Here is a 22830-nt window from a genome sequence, read left to right as displayed (position 1 = left end):
CGTCGCTCCGTCGTCGCTCCGTCGTCTCTCCATTGTCTCTCCATCGTCTCTCCATCGTCGCTCCATCGTCTCTCCATCGTTGCTCCATCGTCGATCCATCGTCGATCCATCGTCGCTCCATCGTCGCTCAATCGTCGCTCCATCGTCGCTCCATAGTCACTCCATGGTCGCTCCAGCGTCGCTCCATCGTCGCTCCATCGTTGCTCAATCGTCGATCCATCGTCGCTCCATCGTCGCTCCAGCTTCGCTCCATCGTCGCTCCATCGTCGCTCCATCGTCGCTCCATCGTCGCTCCATCGTCGCTCCATTGTCGCTCCATCGTCGTTATTATCGATAAACATTCTTTCATATTCCATAGTTGTGGCGTGGTCCTTGGTTGTGAAGACCCTCTCCCTGTATAAACTGACACAAAAACACGTTAGAACAATTTCAAATAAAGATAGGGATCGGTGTGTCTGGAATATTGTTCGGGCATCTGTTAATGTCCCAAAGAAGTTCACAAAATCAGACAAAATAAATGCAAATATACAAATCACATCAATGTCCCGTATGTAAGTTAAAAGTGTCTTAACGAACGTTGGTGAGTGGACTCATTAACACAAAACTGAGCGTGCTATAGGTGCACAAGCAAAAAGTGTCCCAACCATCCTCGGTTCTTTGCCATGTTCCACAGTAAAGCATTAAGGCAAGACACTGCAGGCAAGCGGAAGGTTTTTCTTTCTCAACATACAGTCTAAGCCTGGAAACGCTGTCCAATCTGCTCCTAAAGATGTTTTCATTTCATGCCTCTTCTGTAAATAAGTTATAAAGGAGCCTGTCAGTGAAAAACATACTGCAGTCTCTTCTCCAACGCCAAAATATGAATTAAACCAGCCTCTGAACTCACCAGGAAAAAAACCCTTTACTCATTGTATCATCAATGCAAAGCCCTTCAAACTCTTCCCCCGATTTCCACTTCCTCTCTGCCAATCAGCTTCTCGACTGCCATGCCACGGTCTATCTAGCCTCTATAGGCTCCACGCTGAGGGCTGAGGGGGGGGGCAGGCGTACAGGACAAAGCTGTTTTTCTGCCGGCTCTCCAATTCGGGCATGCCACGGGGACAATGGAGTCTTTATGAGGGGAGCCAAGCTCTTGGGGAGAGCGCTGGATGGTACTCACCCTGAGGACCCAGAGCTCTTCCCACTCTGAGCCCCGACGGCGCGCAGGCAGCAGCTGAAGCCAAGGGTGTGAAGCTGAGGCTGGTTGGTTTGTGTTCTGTCCCCAGGTAGAATCTGAGAAGAGGTTAGTTTGAGACATTGAGCTTTGCAAAATGGAAACTTTTTAGTCTAAGTATAACATTTGCAGCTGACCAAACTCTTTACATAAAATATAGAGTAAAACGAAGAGCAATCACAATAGATTTTGTCTGTTTTCCCCCGTTTGACATGTTTATGATGTCACTTCCTGGTTGGACGTGAGCAGCAGGTGTGACACGTGCTGCGTTCATGTGGTCCTTGAGAAAATGTTTTTCAGAGTTGAAAGAAACACATTTACTTTTGCACAAGTCGGGAAAAGAACCCCAGTCAAAAGCTGCTGCTGTAGACGGACCAAAGGTAAATTACCAAATCTATCCAAAACTGTGAGCTCTTTGACTAATGGTTTCTACATTTAGGGAATTACAGTCAGTTGTCCATAAATAGCAGAAGCAGATTCCAGTAAGTTAACCTTAGCTAGAAAGAAGGATATTTTCCAAACCAAATAACCAGCTAAAGTAAACTGATTGGTTGTCTCTATTAAACGCTGTTAAAAAGTGAATCATATATTGTAAAATGAAGTTAAGGCTAAAATCCATGCATGTTATGCAATAGTTCTGATTTGACAAATAATAATAGCTTGTTAAATGGTTACTTAAACTGTCAAGAACTCCCTTCATTTTGAGTTTGGGAGAGCTGGTCTCACTTTGAAGGTTTTTGAGCAAATTTCAAAAGCAAAGAGAGAGAATACTGGTCTGTGCTTTTAAATCTAAACTCTGTTGTTAATTGTTTAATTGTTTTGTGATGTGTGTGCTGTCATGTCTTTCCCTTTGGCCCAGGTCACTCTTTTAAAAAAGGCCGTGGCTGCAGAGCCGCGGCGCGGTCAAATGGCCCAGCAGTTTCAGGAACCGCAGCACTGCCATAATAGCCTCATGGCTAACTCTAACCCTAACCCTAACCTTAACTCTAATCCTAACCCTAACCTTAACCCTAATCCTAACCGTAACCTTAACCTTAACCCTAACCTTAACCTTAACCTTAACCTTAACCTTAACCTTAACCTTAACCCTAACCTTAACCTTAACCTTAACCTTAACCTTAACCTTAACCTTAACCTTAACCCTAACCCTAACCCTAACCCTGACCTTAACCCAGCGCGGTCTAAAAGCGCAGCAGTTTCAGGAGCAGCGGCACAAAATAACATGGCAGTTTCGGCCTCGCGCCCCGGCTCTGTAGACACTGCCTTTGTAAAAAGAGGTTTCAATCTCAATGGGTTCTCACCTGATAAAATAAAGAATAAAGGTTAATGAAGTAATGCAGACAAATTCCATCCATCATTCTCTGTTTTGTTATTCAATTTGATTTCACAAACTGCATTTTGACTGAAATTATGATCAATATTTTCTATAGCAGTTATCCCACCAACACTAAGTAGACATTATAAGCATGTGCAAACCTGTCATTTGCACTATAATACACAAACAATATAAGTCAGGTCAATGCCTAGTCTTTAATGGTGACTGGTTCCACAGCCGAGGGGAGAAAAAGTAGGCAAGGCAAGGCAAGGCAAGTTTATTTGTAGAGCACATTTCATACACAAGGCAATTCAAAGTGCTTCACACAGCAGGAAAAAATGCATTCAAATCACAAAGAAATTACAGAAACAGAAATACAATAAAATTAACAAAATTAAAAATTATCAATCCAACTGATTGTCTAAACTAATAAAAATCACAAACAAAAGAGAAGAGTGCAAAGAAAAAATCCTTTCAGTCATATGCACAGCTAAACAAAACTGTTTTTATCTTAGATTTGAACATTGTCAGAGTAGAAGCCTGTCTCACATCTTCAGGAAGACTGTTCCAGATTTTAGCTGCATAAAACTGAAATGCAGATTCCCCATGTTTAGTCCTGACTCTGGGCACCAGCAGGAGGCCGGTCCCTGAGGTCCTCAGAGTCCGAGATGGTTCATATGGCACTAACATATCCAAGATGTACTTTGGTGCTAGGCCATGGAGAGACTTGTACACAAGCAGAGCTGCTTTAAAGTATATTCTCTGAGCCACAGGGGGCAGTGCAGAGACCTGAGAACAGGACTAATGTGATCGTGCCTGGTTCTAGTCAGGACCTGAGCAGCAGCGTTCTGGATGTACTGCAGCTGTTTTACAGCAGCTAACCCTAACCAGTTTAGGGCAGTGCCAGTGATGCCCACCCAGTCCTCTAGTCTCTGTAAGAGGATCGACAGTGTCAAAAGCAGCTCTCAGATCCAACAGAATTAAGCTTTGCCCGTGTCAGTGTTCAGGCGGATGTCATTTGTCACCTTGACAAGAGCAGTCTCAGTGCTGTGATGAGGTCTAAAACCTGACTGAAAAACATCAAATGAGTTGTTTATTAAGTGGAAATCTGTGAGCTGTTGGTAAACAACCTTTTCAAGGACTTTTCCCCAAAATGGCAGATTAGAGATGGGCCGGTAATGACTCAGTACTGCGGCATCAAGACTGCTCTTCTTTAGGAGAGGCTTTATGACTGCAGTTTTCAAAGACATTGGGAATGTTCCAGATTGAAGCGACATGTTAACTATGTGAGTGAATGGTGCTAACAAACTGTTCAGCACAGACTTTAGAAATCTGGTGGGTAACACATCGAGGCAGCATGTAGATGAACTCAGACTGGTGATGATCTCATGGACAGTTTTGTCAGTTACTGGTGCAAAGTGAGTTAGCTCTAAGTGTCAAGGTGGTTTTAGGGTAATTTTTTGCATTGTGGGATCTATAGCATTTTTAATGCCCTGAACTTTGTCATTAAAGAATAATGCAAACTCATTACACTTGGATGTGGAAATGAGTTCTAACGGCAGCTGAGCTGGAGGGTTTGTTAATCTGTTTACTGTGGCAAACAGGACACGCAAGTTGTTACTGCAGCTTCCAATAATTTCAGAGAAATATCTTTCCCTAGTTCTACATAAGATTAGGTTGTACATGTTCAGCTTTTCTTTGTAAATCTCTTTTTGAACCTGGAGCTTTGACTTGCGCCATTTCCGTTCGGCCCTGCGGCACTCCCTTTTCTGTGCCCTGACCGAATCATCATTTCTCCACGGCGCCTTCTGCTTATTTTTAACCATTTCAGCCTTTATAGGGGCGATGGTGTCCAGAACATTCAAAACACTAGATGTAACAGAGTTCAACAAATCATTTACATTAGAACATGAGACATTTTCAAAGTTTATCATTTCCATAAACAGTGCACCTGTGCCATCACTTATGTGTCGGTGGTTTGGGAAAAACAGACAGGTCAAAGAAGACACAGAAATGATCAGACAGAGCAGCATCGATCACATTAACATTTGAAATATTTACCCCCTTTGTAATTATGAGATCTAGAGTGTGTCCTTTGCTGTGGGTGGGGCCTCTCACATGCTGAGTAAGACTGAAGGTTTCAAGGACAGCATCAAGCTCTTTAGCGTTTCTGTCATAAATATTATCAACATGCACATTGAAATCACCTGTCTGTGCATACGACTGAAAGCATCTCAGCAGGGCCGGCCCAGCCTATAAGCGAACTAAGCAGCCGCGTAGGGCCCCGAGTCGTTAATAGGGCCCCCAATCTGGCAACCCGTCTTATGCGAAGTGCAAGAGCAGCGTGCGCCACTAGTGTAGTAGCGCTACTGATGCGGCAGCGCACACAGCGGTAACATATAACGCACAAACCGCATTTATTTGTAATGACAATCTGGCAACCAAGACACCAAACCTGCGCTGATTGGGCAACTTCATTGTGCGCGAGCAGAACGAGAGCAAAACATAAACACAACACAACGTGGTCCCTGCATGGTCCTCATGTCCAGAGGAATATATCCCCCCGATGCCGAAAAACGAAAGAAGAAACTTCTTGACGATGTAAAGAAACTGCAAACTCAACAACACTCTCCAGGTATTGAACTTCTCTTACAAAGAGACGGTTAATGCTGCTGTTTGAAACAACACGATTCTGTCACGTTAGTTCGCTCAGGCTGGAGGCGACGAGAGCTCTGCACCGCGCATAATAATATGTCTGAATGAAAGATAATAAGCTTAACATTTACACCAGCCCTGTAGTGTTAGCTGCAGGTGAGGCCGGTGAGGGGCGTCTATGCCCCGGGTCACTAAGAGGCCGAGATCCGGTCCGGACGAGCGCCGTCTCGTCCAGAACCTCTGACGTGAGACTTTGGAGTGAATAGTGTGCGGCCCTGTCCCGGGCCCCTGTCCCGGGCCCCTGTCCCGGGCCCCTGTCCCGGGCCCCTGTCCCGGGCCCCTGTCCCGGGCCCCTGTGCAGCCTCAGTCAGAGATGAGCGGTTTGAGTTTGCGTCCCTCTCTCTCACATCACCATGTGTGAGATCAATCGTGACTCGTGATGTCTGTTTTACTTTGACTTCTTAACGTGCAATGAGAGGAACGTAAAGGTTTATGGGAGCAGTAAAAGATAAATTAGTAAGGATAACTATTACTTTTACATTTTCAGTTAAAATGAATCAATTTGACCATAATTATTTTTCATAGCCAATATTGTATTGAGTAATTAAGTACACTAATGTATTAATAACTGGCTTTAGTCATTTTCTCCTGGCACAGTTTCATCACATCATAATTTTATAGCATTACAACCTCAACATTTTACTCTTACTTTAGCCGGCTGGACCACATTAAAATGCACCAGAAGACCCAAAAAAGGTCTGAAAATGTGCTAATGTGGCTGTAGACCCTTAACGCCCACAAATACGCCCAAAAACATATCTGAGACGTGTGTTATTTGTACAGGGAGTAGAGGTGATGTCAGCGGAATACCAAGTTGCATTGTGGGATTTAAGTTATCAATATTTGAGCTTGTGAAGTGTTGAGAATAAACTAACTGGCAAACAGATGCCCTGGAGTTTTGGTGCTCTTTGTTTGTGTTGAAGAAAGTTCCCATATGTGAATTGTTTACTGACAATGGCAATAAAACTGATTCTGATGACGTGGTGAGGGGCCCCCAAAAATGTTTTCGCTTAGGGGCCCCTGAAGGCTTGGGCCGGCCCTGCATCTCAGTAAAATCATCAATAAAACTTTGGCAGTGCTGGGGAGGCTTGTATAAAACAATGAAGAGAATGGATGGAGACCGTTTTAGTTCCATTTTAAAGGATACATACTCAAATGATGAAAACACCCAAAAGACAACCTGCGGGTAATTATTTCATCTCTAAAGACAGCACAGACTCCACTCCCTTTTTTGTTTTCTCGTGTTTCAGATTAAAACTTAAAGTTAGGTGGAGCAGATTTTATCAGAACTACATTTCCTGTGTTTTTGTCAAGCCATGTTTCAGTTAAAAACATAAAATCAAGATTATAAGAAGAAATAACATTATTAATTAAGAGAGATTTGTTACATAAGGATTTAACATTTAGCACAGCAAGTTTCAGACTAGTTTCAGTGGGACTGGGCTTTATCTTTTCACAGGGAATATGAATCACATTTCTCAGATTGGGCCTGACTCGCATTTTGTTTTTCCATCTGTGTGATGATGTGACTACAGAAATAGCACTAGTGGGGGCTCTTTTTACATAGGGCCCCGGGTTGGTTTGATTTTTAATGTGACAATAAGTCCCGGCAACGCTGAGACCCAGTGCATCCTAGCTATGGGAGATACCAGGTGAAAGGCGAGGGGGGATGGGTGGTGGGGCTTTTATAGCCGAGGAGAGTTTGTACAGTCTGAAGCTCATGTTTTGTCTTAGGGACGACGAGCTGCAGCTAACGAGGAGAGATAATTTATACCCTCACTCATAAACCCTTGTTTAATTAGTGACTAGTAATTATTCATTATGAATTAAGTCTCTGTTCAGTTAAGTTAAGATGTGTTCTCCCTGTGTCTGCGTAGATTTCCTCCACAACTAAAACATGCACAATAGGCTCCTCCCCTCTAGGGCCAGGAGATCGAGAAAAAAATAGATGCTAAACCTCAGTGGGACTTTCCTGCTTAAAGAAAGGTCAATGAATAAATGAACAAAGACCTGAGAAGGACAATCTCTTGGTTGTGTCTCCGTTTGCAGTTTAAGGCTCTGATGCAGAATCGGAGGTGATTGTGGGAACTTTTTTACGAGCATTCAAACCGCAAAACCTTTAACTACTTTTAGAACCATGAGCAGTCTAAGCTGAGCACTTTAAAGCCATACTGTGGAATCATGCAGTGGTGGAAAGAGTACTACAAATTTGCATTCAAGTAAAAATACAGTGGCTGAAACTGTACGCAAATACAAGTAAAAGTACACATTACAAACAAAAATACCGTACTAGTTACCACTTTTAGAAGCATTTAGGATTAATATTTCACACAAAACTTAAAAAATGAAATTGTTTATGCTGACTTAAGTTGTTTCACGCAATAATCAGAGGTTTGTATGTTTAAAACTATACAACAAAAAATACAATTACCTCAAAAAATTCACATTAACGCAATTATTTGTAGTAACATCCTTTTCTTAACCCCTGGAAACAAGCAGACGGGTGAACCCCACAGAAAAGTTACATAATGCACCTTTAGCCACTATCAGGGAGGACTGAGCGAAGAGGAGCACACTTACACCACCAGGACAAGAGTACACGACGAGGACAGAGTGCGAGGGACAGGACCAGGCAGTGGAGACGTCTGGATGTTCTGGAGGACGTACAGTAGAGGGTTTGAAGGTACACGTTTGGTGAGGGAGAGAACAAAGCCGGCGATTATTTAGTAAAGCCTCTGTCTGTAAGCCTTTTTGAACCGGGAGCAGTGTTGGTGACCCCCACATCCTTCTCCTACAGGACAAAGACAACTGTTTTATGGTTAATACATATTTCAAAGAACAGATATATCATAATCAGGTGAATCGTCATGTGACATTAGAGGGTTGACCTTAAAATGAATTAACAAGCATCAGTATTGTATGAATTTGTTCATTGAGAAGAGGACTAGTGGTTCCATTTTGAATTCATATGGAATTTAAACTTATTTTGGATTCAGCGTCGTGATGAGCAGCAGTGTAGCGCCCGCTGAGCTTGTCACCTGACGCATGTAAACTACTTCATCTGAACACATGTAAAGCACAGACAAGTCCTTCATCTTAAACAGCAGCTGAGAGTGCAGTTTAAGTCAGTTATTGCTCTATGAGGCGGAGAGTTCACGCTAAAGGGTAAAGCAACAGCATGAACTCAAATGTTGACTGAACCGAGTCAGCATAAACGGGTTATCTGACAGTACGACACTCACCTCGCTCCAGCTTGCTTCACTCGCTTTGATCTGAAGAGAGTAAAGTCCAGAAATAAAAAGCACAAACAGATTCAATGTAGGGCCTAATCTAAACACATGCACACTAGGGGTCTTTCCTGTCATCAAACTGTCTTTTACACTAGGTTCAACGGCAGGTCTGTGTTCTTCTCTGAAAATAGGTCGTGTAGTATTTTCTGGACGAACATTCACCCGGCTACATGTGTGCGTCAGCCCCAGGGAGCGTCATCATTTGTACAGCGTGGAGAATTGTGTTGTAATGATGCATTATAGAGCCCGGACATCGGTGAACTTTTTGACAGTCCCTTAAGCACACAGCACAGACCTCACTCCCTCCTGACACACTTTTGTATTTTTGCACTGTTCTAATCATCTCCGCAGGGACGAGTGGTATTACTACTAGTCCAAACTCTGTGGTGTTATTCATGTTCTCCCACTTAGAACAGAGGGTGAGATTCAAAGTTGATCAAACGTGCCACACAGCACAGGAGAGTGTCATGTGGGGCACCAGCCTCAAAGCTGAGGCAATTCTCAAATCGAATCTAAATAATGATTTTAACAATAATTCATAGTTAGTCAATCTGAAAGTTTGTGAGAAAATACATTTCTGCAAAATAAATGAATACTTTACCAACTGTGATTTATGAAGATTTATGACTCAAACTATTAGACTGATAAATATGAATAATGGAATATGCAAATTAGTCATTAACAGATGGAGACAGTAGATAGGATTGTTCTAGATCTAACTTATGCTGTATGTCAGAGTTATTTTATCAGCCAAACTGTGAAATGTGTGCGTACCACAACCAAAGGAGGGGGTTCAGTCAGGGGGTCCCGAGTATCCAGCGTAGGGATGAGGGGACGGTGGATCTGAGCTTTGTCTCTGCTCTGAGGCTGGCCACGCTTGGTCTGGTAACTTCACCCGCTTGTCTCCATGGAGAAGTAACATTTCAGCAAAAAAGTCGGCCGCTGACTCTGACTATGTCCTGCATGACCTCTCTTCTCTCTCATCCCCCATATCACACTCACCTATTCCTGTCCAAGCAAAGAAAAAAAATAACCCTACCCAACATTTATAGAAATGTTCTGCCCACCAAAAAAAAGCATAACAAAGAGAATAAGGAACAAAATCATATTCTAAAATGTACAAAGATAGTATGGCTGGAGGTTCATAAAAAATGCAAGCTTTCCCTGTATGTTGAAAACTCTCCGTGAAATAAACCTTGAATTACAATTTGTTTAAAAATGTGTTTAAGAAAAAGATGTTTAGAAATGTGTGCCGTGTGGTGTAGGCTGCAATGCAGAATATGTCTTATCCCCATTTCATGCTGCACTGTCCTGATGAATAAAACCTACAGGCCAAAACAAAAAAAGAAAATTCACACAAAAGTTTTATCTCTTTACAAAGAATCTTTATGTTTGAGTCCCAACTTCCAGGTTGAGAACCACTGCCTTTTGGTCTCTCTGATTTTGAGGAAAATGTTGGACTTCATGCAGGGCTGGTTACCAGGTGACCCGGTGACCATGCGTTAGCTGGACGATAGGTGCCTTTTTAGTACAAACTTTAGTACAGTGACTTGTAGCCAGTAAATTCTGAAAATGTGGAAGGATGTGAGAGGAGGCTGAGGAGAGAGTGTGGGGGACGAGGTCATGGCAGAGCAGGGGGAAGTTTCTTTGCATGAGTCTAGGTGTGTGGCTTTGTGTTTCATCCAAAAAAAAAAAAAATCATAAATAAAACAAAACATTTTTAAAAATCGAAATGAATAAGCTTAGCTCTATAGAGTGCTTGGAAACAGACCTTCTTCACCTGCATGTTTTTAAAGCACATAACCTTTACTTTCTTCACTGTCAGTGTCAAAAGGAGAGTGAGATCAGCCTGTGATCTCCACATGAAAGAGGAATGAAGCAGCCGCACGTTCTCCTGCTCTTGTAGCCCAGTGCAGTGCGCGCTGTGCGGCCAAAGGAGGCTCCTGCTGCCGCTGCTTCTGGTGCTGATGCTGCCGCTGCTTCTGGTGCTGATGCTGCCGCTGCTTCTGGTGCTGATGCTGCCGCTGCTTCTGGTGCTAATGCTGCCGCTGCTTCTGGTGCTGATGCTGCCGCTGCTTCTGGTGCTGATGCTGCCGCTGCTTCTGGTGCTGATGCTGCCGCTGCTTCTGGTGCTAATGCTGCCGCTGCTTCTGGTGCTGATGCTGCCGCTGCTTCTGGTGCTGATGCTGCCGCTGCTTCTGGTGCTGATGCTGCCGCTGCTTCTGGTGCTGATGCTGCCGCTGCTTCTGGTGCTAATGCTGCCGCTGCTTCTGGTGCTGATGCTGCCGCTGCTTCTGGTGCTGATGCTGCCGCTGCTTCTGGTGCTAATGCTGCCGCTGCTTCTGGTGCTGATGCTGCCGCTGCTTCTGGTGCTGATGCTGCCGCTGCTTCTGGTGCTGATGCTGCCGCTGCTTCTGGTGCTGATGCTGCCGCTGCTTCTGGTGCTGATGCTGGGGCTGGTGATGCTGCTGCCTGTTGGATGTCGGGTGCTCTGAGCGCGCTGAACACTTTACCAACACGGCCGGGGCTCCCGCGTGCGGCGTGGACCAGCCTCGATCAACACGCGCAAGAACGAGAACTGAATCGCCAAGTTTGTCTCTTCTTCACCCAATAAAAACGTCTCCTCCTCTTCTCCCCGCATCGATTGTTGTTGCTAGGAGACTGTAGCATCCTTTGGCACGGCTTTCCGCGTCTGTTGTTTCCCTCTCTCCCTCTCTCTCTCTCTCCCCTCCACACACGCACGCCTCTCTCTCTCTCTCTCTCTTGCGTCGCGGAGCAGCAGCAGCAGCAGCAGCAGCAGTGGCGCCCGTGCTTCTCCCGTTAGTCCGTGTGTCAGTCCGTGTGTCAGTCCGTCACTCCGCGCAGGGGAAACGGGAGTAGACTGTGACTGGGACAAACTTCCTGCGTCTCCAGACTTTCTTCTTTCTTTTCTTTAAATTCCCCCTCAAGTCAAGTCGTCCCGCGCGTCAAGGTAAGACGAGCGAACATGAGTTGTGCGTGTTGCGGTGTTTGAGAGAAAGAACAAAAAAAAAAAAAAAGACAAGGGAGAAAAGACAACATTGACAGTCGGGGACCGTTCCGCGGCGCGCAGGAGCAGAAGCACCAGAATTCCTTTGAACTTTGCCGTGTTTGGGGACGCACGTTGCCGCAGATAAACGTGTTTTTGTCCGGCTTGTACGCATGTGTTAAAGTCTAAATAATAACCAAAAAAAGCAAAGAATCCCGTTGGTTGCGCTGTGCCGCAGATGAGGAAGATTGACGAGAAGGTGAAACAAAGACGTTCCGCAGTTGCGCATTTTTTACGCAGCGGACGGAGAGAAGTTTATCTGAGGTCGGGCGCTGTGCAGGGACCGGGTTTTCTGGAGGTTTTGGCCCCGGGCGCAGCGGCTTCAGGCGGGGAGAGCAGAGGAGAGGAGACGGGTCCACAGGTGGATGATGAGGAGTCTGAGAACCACACAGAGAGATGTGGGCAATGCCGCATGATGAGCTCCGACAGAAAGTCCAGAAGAGTTTTAGACTAAAGCTTTAGTCCTGGTTCAATTGGTTTGGATTTTATTAGAGAAAACCATGGTTTAATCCTGGTTTATAGGTGAATTCATAGTTAATCCCTTTGTTTTTTCGGTCAATATCATTTTGTATTTATTTAAGGTACAACTTTTAAACTTCTTTAGACCTGATTTAATCCTGATTTATCTTAACCTGATTTGTCTTGGTTTATACCTGACATAGATCTGGTTTAGTCCTGGTTTAGACCTAGTTCAATCCAGATTTCCAGGTGCAGTAATGCTTAAATCTGGTTTAACATCTGGTTTTATTGTTGTATACTTTGGTGCAGTCCTGGTTTAGAGTTGGTTCCAGGACGTCTTAAGTCTTGGTTTAGACCTGGGTTTAGCGTCACCTGTATTCTTGATTTAGACCTGGCATAGATCTGGTTTACTCCTGGTTTAGACCTGGTTTAGTTTCCAGGTGCAGTGCCGGTTAAAGTTCTGGTTTAGAATCTGGTTTTACTTTAAATGATTATGTATTTTGCAGCGGTCCTGGTTCGGACATGGTTCCCAAACGTCTCCAGTCTTGTGTTTTGCCTCTCTTGGTTCCTCTTGGTTCAGACCTGGCACAGATCTAGTTTAGTCTTGTCGTGGATCTGGTTTAGTTTTGAATTATTTTGCAGTTTGGTGTGAAAGAGGAGGTCAGATGTCAGTAGAAAATGCCATCGTTTAGTCCTGGTTTGAAGAAAGTGGAGCGAGACACGCATGTCCGTCCTGAAGATCACGGAAACATAGTCACAATATCGAGAAGACATGATTCGCACAACTCGATTAGCTCCAAAGATATATTTATTTAGTTCTCACCACATTGACCTGATGCTGCCCTTCATCAGACGTCCTGGTTTGGACACGGTTTAGTCCTGGTTTTCAGGTCTTCATCTGTATTTGTCCTAGTTTAGACCTGGCTTGGACCGTCCTCAGACCAGGTTTAGTCTTGTTTTAAGTCCCACTTGGTTAATCTTCATTTAGACCTGGTTTTATTCCTTGTACGGCTCTGTTTTAGTCCCGCTTTAGACCTGGGTCAGAACGTGTTTGGACCAGGTTCAATCCCAGGCTTAGTCACACTTTGTTAGTCTCTGTGGATGTGGTTTTAATCCTGTTTAAAATCAGTTTTTAGTCGTTGTGTGCCTCACCCTGTTCCACCTTTAAGTCAAATATCGTTACAGTTTAGCAGCTTTATTATCCTTATTATCTTTCCGTTTTTATCCAGTCACATCTGGATCTGCACTGCACATTTTTCAACATTTACAAAAGGTGTTTATCTTCTGGTAAACGTCTCCAAAAGTCTTCTTCCTCTTCCTCTCCACACCTTGCACCATGAGGATACGCAGTCGAGACTTTCAGACCCCAAACGGCAGCTTGCGCATTAAAAGATGATTACATTCGATAAAAATGTGTCACCAAATACGGGCTTAGCTTGTTTAAAAAGTTGACGCGACATGATATGTGCGGCGTGGAGGAGGCGCGCCCGGAGCTGTTCGGAGCAGGTGCTGGAGCCGTTATAATAAACACTATTGCGTAACAACTTCAGATACACATTATTCTTCATCATACAGAGGAACATAATACAGAAGCGTTTGTTTGATCACTTTAGGTTTCAGAATAGACGTACAAATAAACATAAGCATTGTTTTGTGTATTCATTTTGTATATTTTATTGCACTATAAATGTATATATGTGTTGTTACTGTGAGCGGGCTTGCATCTGCACAAACCTGGCCCGTACGTTTTGTTGTTTCCATGGAAATGTTGGTCTTTTAGCTATAATACTCCACATTATGGTTTACAAATCTGCAGAGAATGTTCCTAAGTATGGTTTTAAGTCTCTGTTTCCATGGAATCGTTAAATACTGTGCCTTTAAGGGTTGTCAAAGGCATTGAAATCCAGATACTAATCGATACTATAACTAGTATTGAAACTAGATACTCACTTTAACAAATAGCGATACTCAAAAAATCACCTAATTGAAGTTTAATGAAGAGTTTTCAGAGTATCAAAATATGGTTTGAAATGTAAGTATTGCAACAACACTAGTGATTTAAAGTTACGTTTTGGGGCAATTGTACTTTTTTGAGCAGATTTTACAGAAGTAAAAACATGCTTTTACTTGTAAATGTTATTAGTATAATTTAAACGGTAGTAGCCTACTTATTTAAAACTCTACTAATATTGCATATTTTGATGTGATACTTAGCACTTTTACTTGTACTATTGTGGTAGCTGTACTTGTAACTGAGTAAACTTCTAGCTTCTAAATTTGACACTGTTTTGGGGGCTCAGTTGACGCCTCGTCTAGATTTTTTGAAAAACAATGTTTAAATGTTGATATGATTTGCACAATTCTGTCATGTTACTCCCATATAATTGAGTGTAGTGTAAGTGTAAAACTAGTCACAAATGCCTTATATTGACTCAAATAACATTAATAACAGCGATTCTCAAACAGGGGTGCGAGCTCCGTGAGATCCTATTCTAGACTCAGTTTAATTGTATTCACATTTTCACCTCTTTTGGCTTCAATCTAGAACTAGTCATAGTTTAGTCCAATTTCAGACCTGCTTTAGGCTTTGTTTGGACCTGATTTAGGGCATTTCAATCTGGAGGTACTCGAAAAGCTAGACATTGTCACACAAAAAAACAACAACATTTGAACATAGTTTGGAAATTGACAAATTTGAACGACTGGACCAATTTTTTATTAACATGTAAAATTGTAGTTGATGTCGTAGTTGTATTATTATTTTATATTTATCTCCCTTTATATTTTTTGTGATTTATGTTTTATCCTTTGAAAAATAGAAAAATAATAGCTAGGCATTTTCTTTCGTGATACTAGAGTGTAGAGTTTTAAGAAGCACTGAAAGCTAAACATCTAGCACTCCTGACCAAGATACATAGTCTTTCAATTTGTAAAACTCTATTCAACCCATGTAGAAATGAGAAATTGATCTGACATTTTTTTTGTATTTGAAAAATTTGAGATTTTAAGATTTCCGTTCAAATTTCCCCTCCTAAACACATCCAACGACATTGCCAGTTGAGAGAAGACTGAAATGCCCTGCAGCTCAGACCAGGTTTGCTGAGGTCGAGGACATAAGGACATTTCATTCTCCACTAAAGACATTAAACAACAATCACAGAATTTGGGATTGTTCCAAGTTGGATTCACCCTTCAGCTTTCTTTATCCTCGGGGCACGTTTGCTCTGAAGTGCCTGGTAGTTGCGTGCTGACAGGAGAGCAGAGCAGAGCGCAGGGGGGGTCCCAGGATAATGATCATAATAATAATCATAATCATAACTTCATCAGTTTGTGAAAGTGTGCGGGATGCGGCAGCCTGCTGAGCCCAGAGTTTAGACATCTGCAAAAGCTGTTCTCAAGCGCGTGGATTCTTGGATTATTTGAGCTGCAGTGTAGGTTTAAAATATTATAACCTGCAACATTTAACCGCGACATTGAATTATTTTTAGCTTTAAATGCGCACTATTGCTTTGCTTCAGAGCGCTTTCAGATGCTTCTTTCAATAGCAAAGTGCCATCACCCAAACATAACTAATATATTCTTTATAAGTAAATAGATGCATTATGAACTGGAAATATAATGTATTTGGTCTTGTGTGTCGATAAACAGGAAACAGCTCATGCTAACATGCTAGCTTTGGTTTGCTAAGTCTGCCGCTTCAACATACACAAGTTTATCTCAAGATCAAGTCAGCGTTTGGTGGGAATTTATTATTTCTTTGCTTTATATTCTGCTTTTTTGCCGTTTTGTTTCCTGTGCTCTCTCTTGTCCAATCATCTCGCGCTAACGTTTCGAGCTCTTAAATGGGCCCATACGGTTCACTTCAGACAGTGCGCACAGTGGAGACATTTTCTTGTATCCATGGAGTTGTTATTATGTACTTGGATGGTTCCTCAGTGTAGCATTAAACTTTATATTGTTCATTTGTTCAATAACAGGTGTTTGTATTGCTCAGAAATGCCTTAAAAAAATACAAATTCTTACCATGAGCTGGGTTCAAGGAAAATATTACATTATCATTTACACAATCACATATATAACACAAAAATAAAGCAGTTTTTCTCTCCATGGAAACAAGTAGGGAACCACCAGAAAAGTTACATAGTGCTCCTTTAACTCATAACTTCTTGTTACGTTTTGTTGGAGGAAATATATGTATCACAGACGGATGTGAAAGTCGCACTGCAAGTTTTGGGAGCATATAAATAACTTTCTAATATTCAAAAAGGCTGTAAAAAACTAAAAATGAGAGAAAACAACACAAGATAAGCCCGGGGTCTGTAGTGAATGCAAATGTGTGACTGCAGCACTTTGTTATTGACAGCAGTGTGACGTTTGGGTTTTTCTGTGCAGTATGAACATTTGCACCAGAGTTTAAACCAGTGGTCCCCAAACTACGGCCCGCGGGCCACATCCGGCCCGTTGGGCCTTTCAATCCGGCCCGCCAAGCTTGTCCAAGTTATATAAAAAATAAAAAATAAAGATTTCTTTTTTTTGCCGTAGGCTTTATTAGACAGTAGATGGAATGAGAAAGAAAGGAAGGGGAATAATGAGAGAGAAAGGAGGACATGCAGCAAATGTTGGAGTCGGGATTCAAACTCGATACTGCGGCTGGCTGCTGGTTTATTTTACCTTTCGCCTGTAATGCCCACATTTCCCCAAGAGATGGCACTGTTCCATCTAAGCTGCGCGCCTGCGCAGCTGCGCACTGCTCGCACATAGTGCACTGCGCGCACAAGAAGATCTATGGCGCGCAGAAAATAAAATTCACCACAAACGGCCCCCGGGGCCAATCAAGCAGGAAGCGCAAGTGTTTGACACTGAAGAAGACTCTTGTGGACAGTAGAAGAGTCTTGTGGACAGTAGAAGACTCTTGTGGACAGTAGAAGACTCTAGTGGACAGTAGAAGACTCTAGTGGACAGTAGAAGACTCTTGTGGACAGTAGAAGACTCTTGTGGACAGTACAAGACAGTAGATAATTAATCATTATTTAATGCATTTGGAAAACAATTTGTACATTGAGCCTTGCATTTGTTGCTTTGTTACAAGTTACAGGTCAAATCTTGCCTGTAATTTATAGTAATTCATTAGTTCACACAAAAGCACCGTATTTTCCTGGCCCGGCCCCTCGGCCAAATTTTAGAACCCAATGTGGCCCTCGAGTCAAAAAGTTTGGGGACCACTGGTTTAAACCTTCTCCAGACAGCTGCAGAGCACACCCACAGTGGCAGAGTGGTTAGCAGTCCAGGTTCTCAGTGAAGAATCAATATGTGCCTTCTGAAACATTTTTATTTGATTCTATCGATTTATAAAGACATAACTGTGACATCATAACGATTTTGTGGGATCCAAACATTCAGAGATCTTTGTTTAGTAAATAGATCATAATTTTACATTTTGTTCACTGTAAACCGCATTATTGATTCCTCCATAACAGAAAGAGGTCTATTGACTTCTTGGTCGCTTTTTGGTGACATTTCACTGTTACAAGCAGCAGATTGTCATTAACATGTTTTTATTTGTGGTTTTATGACTTTTTAGAACTCTACATGTGTCACTTTGAGTCTTAATTAGTCGAATAATCACAACTAAATACAGAGATGTGGGCGGGGATAGGGGGTAGGTAAAAACAGGAATTTTCTGAGCTTTCAAGACTCAGAATATTAGACAGCACATAATAAATACATATCAAGATACATCTGATTTTCCGATAAATTATGTAAGCAATTTTATAAATGATGGCTAAAATAATTAAGAAAAATATTCATCTTATAACTTATAGCTTAGCCGTCGATGTCTAACTGTTTCATACTCTCACCTCTTTGACTCTCGGATCTTCTCTGGACTTTCTCATCTCCCTGAGCCTGGGTGGTCCGGCTTATTAATGCAGAGGTCACTGTAAATTGAAGTTTCAGAATCTGTTCAGAATCAGTGGGACTAGTGTTGGAGTTGCATTGTGTGTAATCCCTCAGTCGTCAGGGTGGGCTCCACAGCAAAAGAAAACTCTCCCTTTACCAGCAGGGCCCTCGCATGACATCTACCACATTTATCCACAGGATCCTGACTAGTTGACCCCTGTAAAAGCAATTTACTGACACTTTTTATCATCTGTTGTTAGTCCGCTGTTTAATAAAGATTATTCAAGACATTAAAATAAAGAGCAAGAGTCAAACTCATGATGCTGCAGCTGGCTGTACATGCAGCCTGACATGTGCTGTCCACTCCAGCACCGAACAGCGAGTTTCATCTCCAAAAAGAGATATTAGAATGAAGCACTTCAAATACATGACTAATCCGAAATCAACAAGCTTGATGTTGTCTCTGCTCTGCTTAGAGCCATTAGCACAACATGTTTTCATAGGCATAAGACATTTAAATGCTGCACATAGATATAGTTTGTCCCTGTGTGTCACAAGTCTGTTATGGATGAGGTTAGCTAATGGGTTTGGAATTGTACATACAAAATAAAAGAAAATAATGCTCAGGAGGGGCCTCATGTGAGAGGGCTGGGCCCTCTCACATGAGGCCCCTCCTGAGCAGCGGGGCTGGGCCCTCTCAGATGAGGCCCCTCCTGAGCAGCGGGGCTGGGCCCTCTCAGATGAGGCCCCTCCTGACTGCGGGGCTGGGCCCTTTCACATGAGGCCCCTCCTGAGCTGCGGGGCTGGGCCCTCTCACATGAGGCCCCTCCTGACTGCGGGGCTGGGCCCTTTCACATGAGGCCCCTCCTGAGCAGCGGGGCTGGGCCCTCTCAGATGAGGCCCCTCCTGAGCAGCGGGGCTGGGCCCTCTCAGATGAGGCCCCTCCTGACTGCGGGGCTGGGCCCTTTCACATGAGGCCCCTCCTGAGCTGCGGGGCTGGGCCCTCTCACATGAGGCCCCTCCTGACTGCGGGGCTGGGCCCTTTCACATGAGGCCCCTCCTGACTGCGGGGCTGGGCCCTTTCACATGAGGCCCCTCCTGAGCTGCGGGGCTGGGCCCTCTCACATGAGGCCCCTCCTGACTGCGGGGCTGGGCGCTTTCACATGAGGCCCCTCCTGAGCTGCGGGGCTGGGCCCTCTCACATGAGGCCCCTCCTGAGCTGCGGGGCTGGGCCCTCTCGCATGAGGCATGTCTGCAGACTGACTCCCCTCATCTTTCTCACTGCAATTTTTACACTTTGAATTTAAACTGTTGAATTATAATATTAGAATAATATGTTTTTGTATATTTTGGAACTGAGAAAACCCATTGAAAATCTATACTGCAAAATTCAACCTTTGAAATTCAAAATGAAAATAATTCAAACATATTTTTTTAGGGTTTAAAAGTAGAAAAATAGCCAGCTCTGTTATTATATTTTGTTATGTGCGTTTTATGTCTGAGCTAATTCATGAGCTAATGCTAAGTTTTTCTCTCGTGGATCAATAAAGTTGGTCTAATTGTGAAATTGTGAAACCCCGTCATGTTCAGACATTTCTTCTTTTTGCCATTATTAAGTCTCACTTCTTGGTTGTGGCCGTGCAAAGGAGGAGGACGGTGTGGGAGGCAGAGGAGAGCGTGGGTGTCAGGTGTCCTTGTTCCATGCGTCTTTCTCTCTAAAGCTGTTAATGTTGTCTGCAGAACGTCGACAGTGAATGCACCGACTGTAATGCACCGTGCCGGCCTTGAGTTGCGTATCCACATTTGTTGAAATCTGCCCACACGAGTGCGACGCTGTGGGTTAAGGTGCACGGATCATCATTAGCATTGTAGCAATAGCCTCTGTGATTTGAAGATTTCAGGTGTATGGGAGTTAGATAGAGCCTTTAAAGGTTTGATTTTGTCAAATTTAAAGCACTTTAACCTTTTAGTGATAAACTATAACTTACGTACTGCTCCAAAACTGCTGCAACACCCCTCCAACACCACTCCAACACCCCTCCAACACCACTCCAACACCCCTCCAACACCACTCCAACACCCCTCCAACACCACTCCAACACCCCTCCAACACCACTCTAACACAGCCCCAACACCACTCCAACATTGCTCAAACATCGCTCCAACACCGCTCCAACACAGCTCCAACACTGCTCCAACACCGCCCTAACATCGCTCGAACACAGCCCCAACACCGCTCCAACACATCACTTACTACGCTGCAACATTATTGCAACACCGCTCCAACACCACTCCAACATCGCTCCAACACCGCTCCAACACAGCTCCAACACAGCCCCAACACCGCTCCAACACCGCTCCAACACAGCTCCAACACAGCCCCAACACCGCTCCAACACAGCTCCAACACAGCCCCAACACCGCTCCAACACAGCTCCAACACAGCTCCAACACAGCCCCAACACCGCTCCAACACAGCTCCAACACAGCCCCAACACCGCTCCAACACAGCTCCAACACAGCTCCAACACCGCTCCAATACCGCTCCAACACCGCTCCAACACCGCTCCAACACTGCTCCAACACCGCTCCAACACCGCTCCAACACAGCCCCAACACCGCTCCAACACCGCTCCAACACCGCTCCAACACCGCCCCAACACCGCTCCAACACCGCTCCAACACAGCCCCAACACCGCTCCAACACAGCTCCAACACAGCTCCAACACAGCCCCAACACCGCTCCAACACAGCTCCAACACAGCCCCAACACCGCTCCAACACAGCTCCAACACAGCCCCAACACCGCTCCAACACTGCTCGAACACCGCTCCAACACCGCCCCAACACCGCTCCAACACCGCTCCAACACAGCCCCAACACCGCTCCAACACCGCTCCAACACCGCTCCAACACTGCTCCAACACTGCTCCAACACCACTCCAACACCGCTCCAACACCGCTCCAACACCACTGCAACACTGCCGCAACACCGCTCCAACACCATCCCAAGACCGACACCGCTCGAACACCGCTCCAACACCGCTGCAACACTGCCGCAACACCGCTCCAACACCGCTCCAACACTGCTCCAACACCGCTCCAACACCGCTCCAACACAGCCCCAACACAGCCCCAACACCGCTCCAACACCGCTCCAACACAGCTCCAACACAGCCCCAACACCGCTCCAACACCGCTCCAACACTGCTCCAACACCGCTCCAACACCGCTCCAACACAGCCCCAACACCGCTCCAACACCGCTCCAACACAGCTCCAACACAGCCCCAACACCGCTCCAACACCGCTCCAACACAGCTCCAACACAGCCCCAACACCGCTCCAACACAGCTCCAACACAGCCCCAACACCGCTCCAACACCGCTCCAATACCGCTCCAACACCGCTCCAACACCGCTCCAACACTGCTCCAACACCGCTCCAACACCGCTCCAACACAGCCCCAACACCGCTCCAACACCGCTCCAACACCGCTCCAACACGGCTCCAACACCGCTCCAACACCGCTCCAATACTGCTCGAACACCGCTCCAACACCGCTCCAACACAGCCCCAACACCACTCCAACACCGCTCCAACACAGCTCCAACACCGCTCCAACACAGCTCCAACACCGCTCCAACACAGCCCCAACACCGCTCCAACACTGCTCCAACACAGCCCCAACACTGCTCCAACACCGCTCCAACACCGCTCCAACACCGCTCCAACACAGCCCCAACACCGCTCCAACACTGCTCCAACACAGCCCCAACACTGCTCCAACACCGCTCCAACACCGCTCCAACACCGCTCCAACACAGCTCCAACACAGCCCCAACACCGCTCCAACACCGCTCCAACACAGCTCCAACACAGCCCCAACACTGCTCCAACACCGCTCCAACACCATCCCAAGACCGACACTGCTCCAACACCGCTCCAACACATTATTTTATGGAGTTTGCGTGTTCTCCCTGCGTCTGCATTGGTTCTGATTTTCCTTACGTCCAGAACATCCTGGTCAGGTTGAACCACAGTGACTGAGAGCTGAGTACAGCAGCTCAGGACTAACCACGCAGCTGATCTGTGCTGTACCTGCATTCATAATGGAAAATACAGAACTTAACTTAACACAATTTAACGTCATCACAACAAAGAGATTCACGACAAAATGGTTACGCGATGCACATAGATCTTGAATAAGGAAGCGAAAAAAGCAGAGAATGAAGTAAGACTAGAACAGTGGGCCGGGGGGAAACAGAAGAAAAAAGATGACTCATGAATCCCCCTAAATACAACTTTGAGTGCTTAAATGAGGAAAGACATCCTAACCCTCATGTCTCCTTTAATAAATCCACAATATAAAAATGTAAAATCTGCTGAACTGACTTCTTCTGGATGGGAGCAGTAATTCTCAAACCTGAGCCACATCTACAATCTCATTCTATGACATTTCCGTTTTGTGCCTTGTCAAGATAATTAAAAAAAATACCTCGATATTCATTTGTGTAAACAGGACCTTACCTTGGCTGAGCACATTGCTCTAGCTCGTGATGCTGCAGAGGTGCAGATGTTGGTGAGTGAAGCTGGGCTCAGCTGCTGTTCTTCACATATGGGACATGTGAACATGACCTGAGCGCTGTAGCTTCACCTCCCGAGGGTCTGAGGCTCGGGAGACTTCACCCCCGCTCTGTCCTGCCCCCCCAAACGCCTCATACTGTAGTACATGTTATAATACAATTGGGGTGGAGAGTGGAAATTGAAGCGTGAAAGTATCTTAGGACGCACACATATTTTACAGCCACAATTAAGCTTTATGTAGCACGCACTTGCATGTTTTAAAAAAGGAACTACAATCACAATTAAGG

At 44.7% G+C, this 22830-nt stretch overlaps 1 protein-coding gene across 1 annotated transcript in view; it reads left to right on the top strand.

Annotated features, from left to right (window-relative positions):
• Window positions 1–11370: 11370 nt before the first annotated feature.
• The window catches only part of grm3 (glutamate receptor, metabotropic 3), a 108845-nt gene continuing 97385 nt past the window's right edge, over window positions 11371–22830 (top strand). The window contains exon 1 of the mRNA XM_072435918.1: window positions 11371–11504. The gene's annotated coding sequence lies outside the window, so the exon portion shown is untranslated. The remainder of the gene's footprint in view (window positions 11505–22830) is intronic.

Source organism: Eucyclogobius newberryi, unplaced genomic scaffold (genome assembly GCF_026437365.1).
Source record: "Eucyclogobius newberryi isolate DKJ021-1_F unplaced genomic scaffold, fEucNew1.0.hap1 SCAF_7, whole genome shotgun sequence".
NCBI classification, from domain to species: Eukaryota; Metazoa; Chordata; class Actinopteri; order Gobiiformes; family Gobiidae; genus Eucyclogobius; species Eucyclogobius newberryi.
Note: the sequence above shows the minus strand (reverse complement) of the source record. Positions and strands in the feature narration are given on the sequence as shown.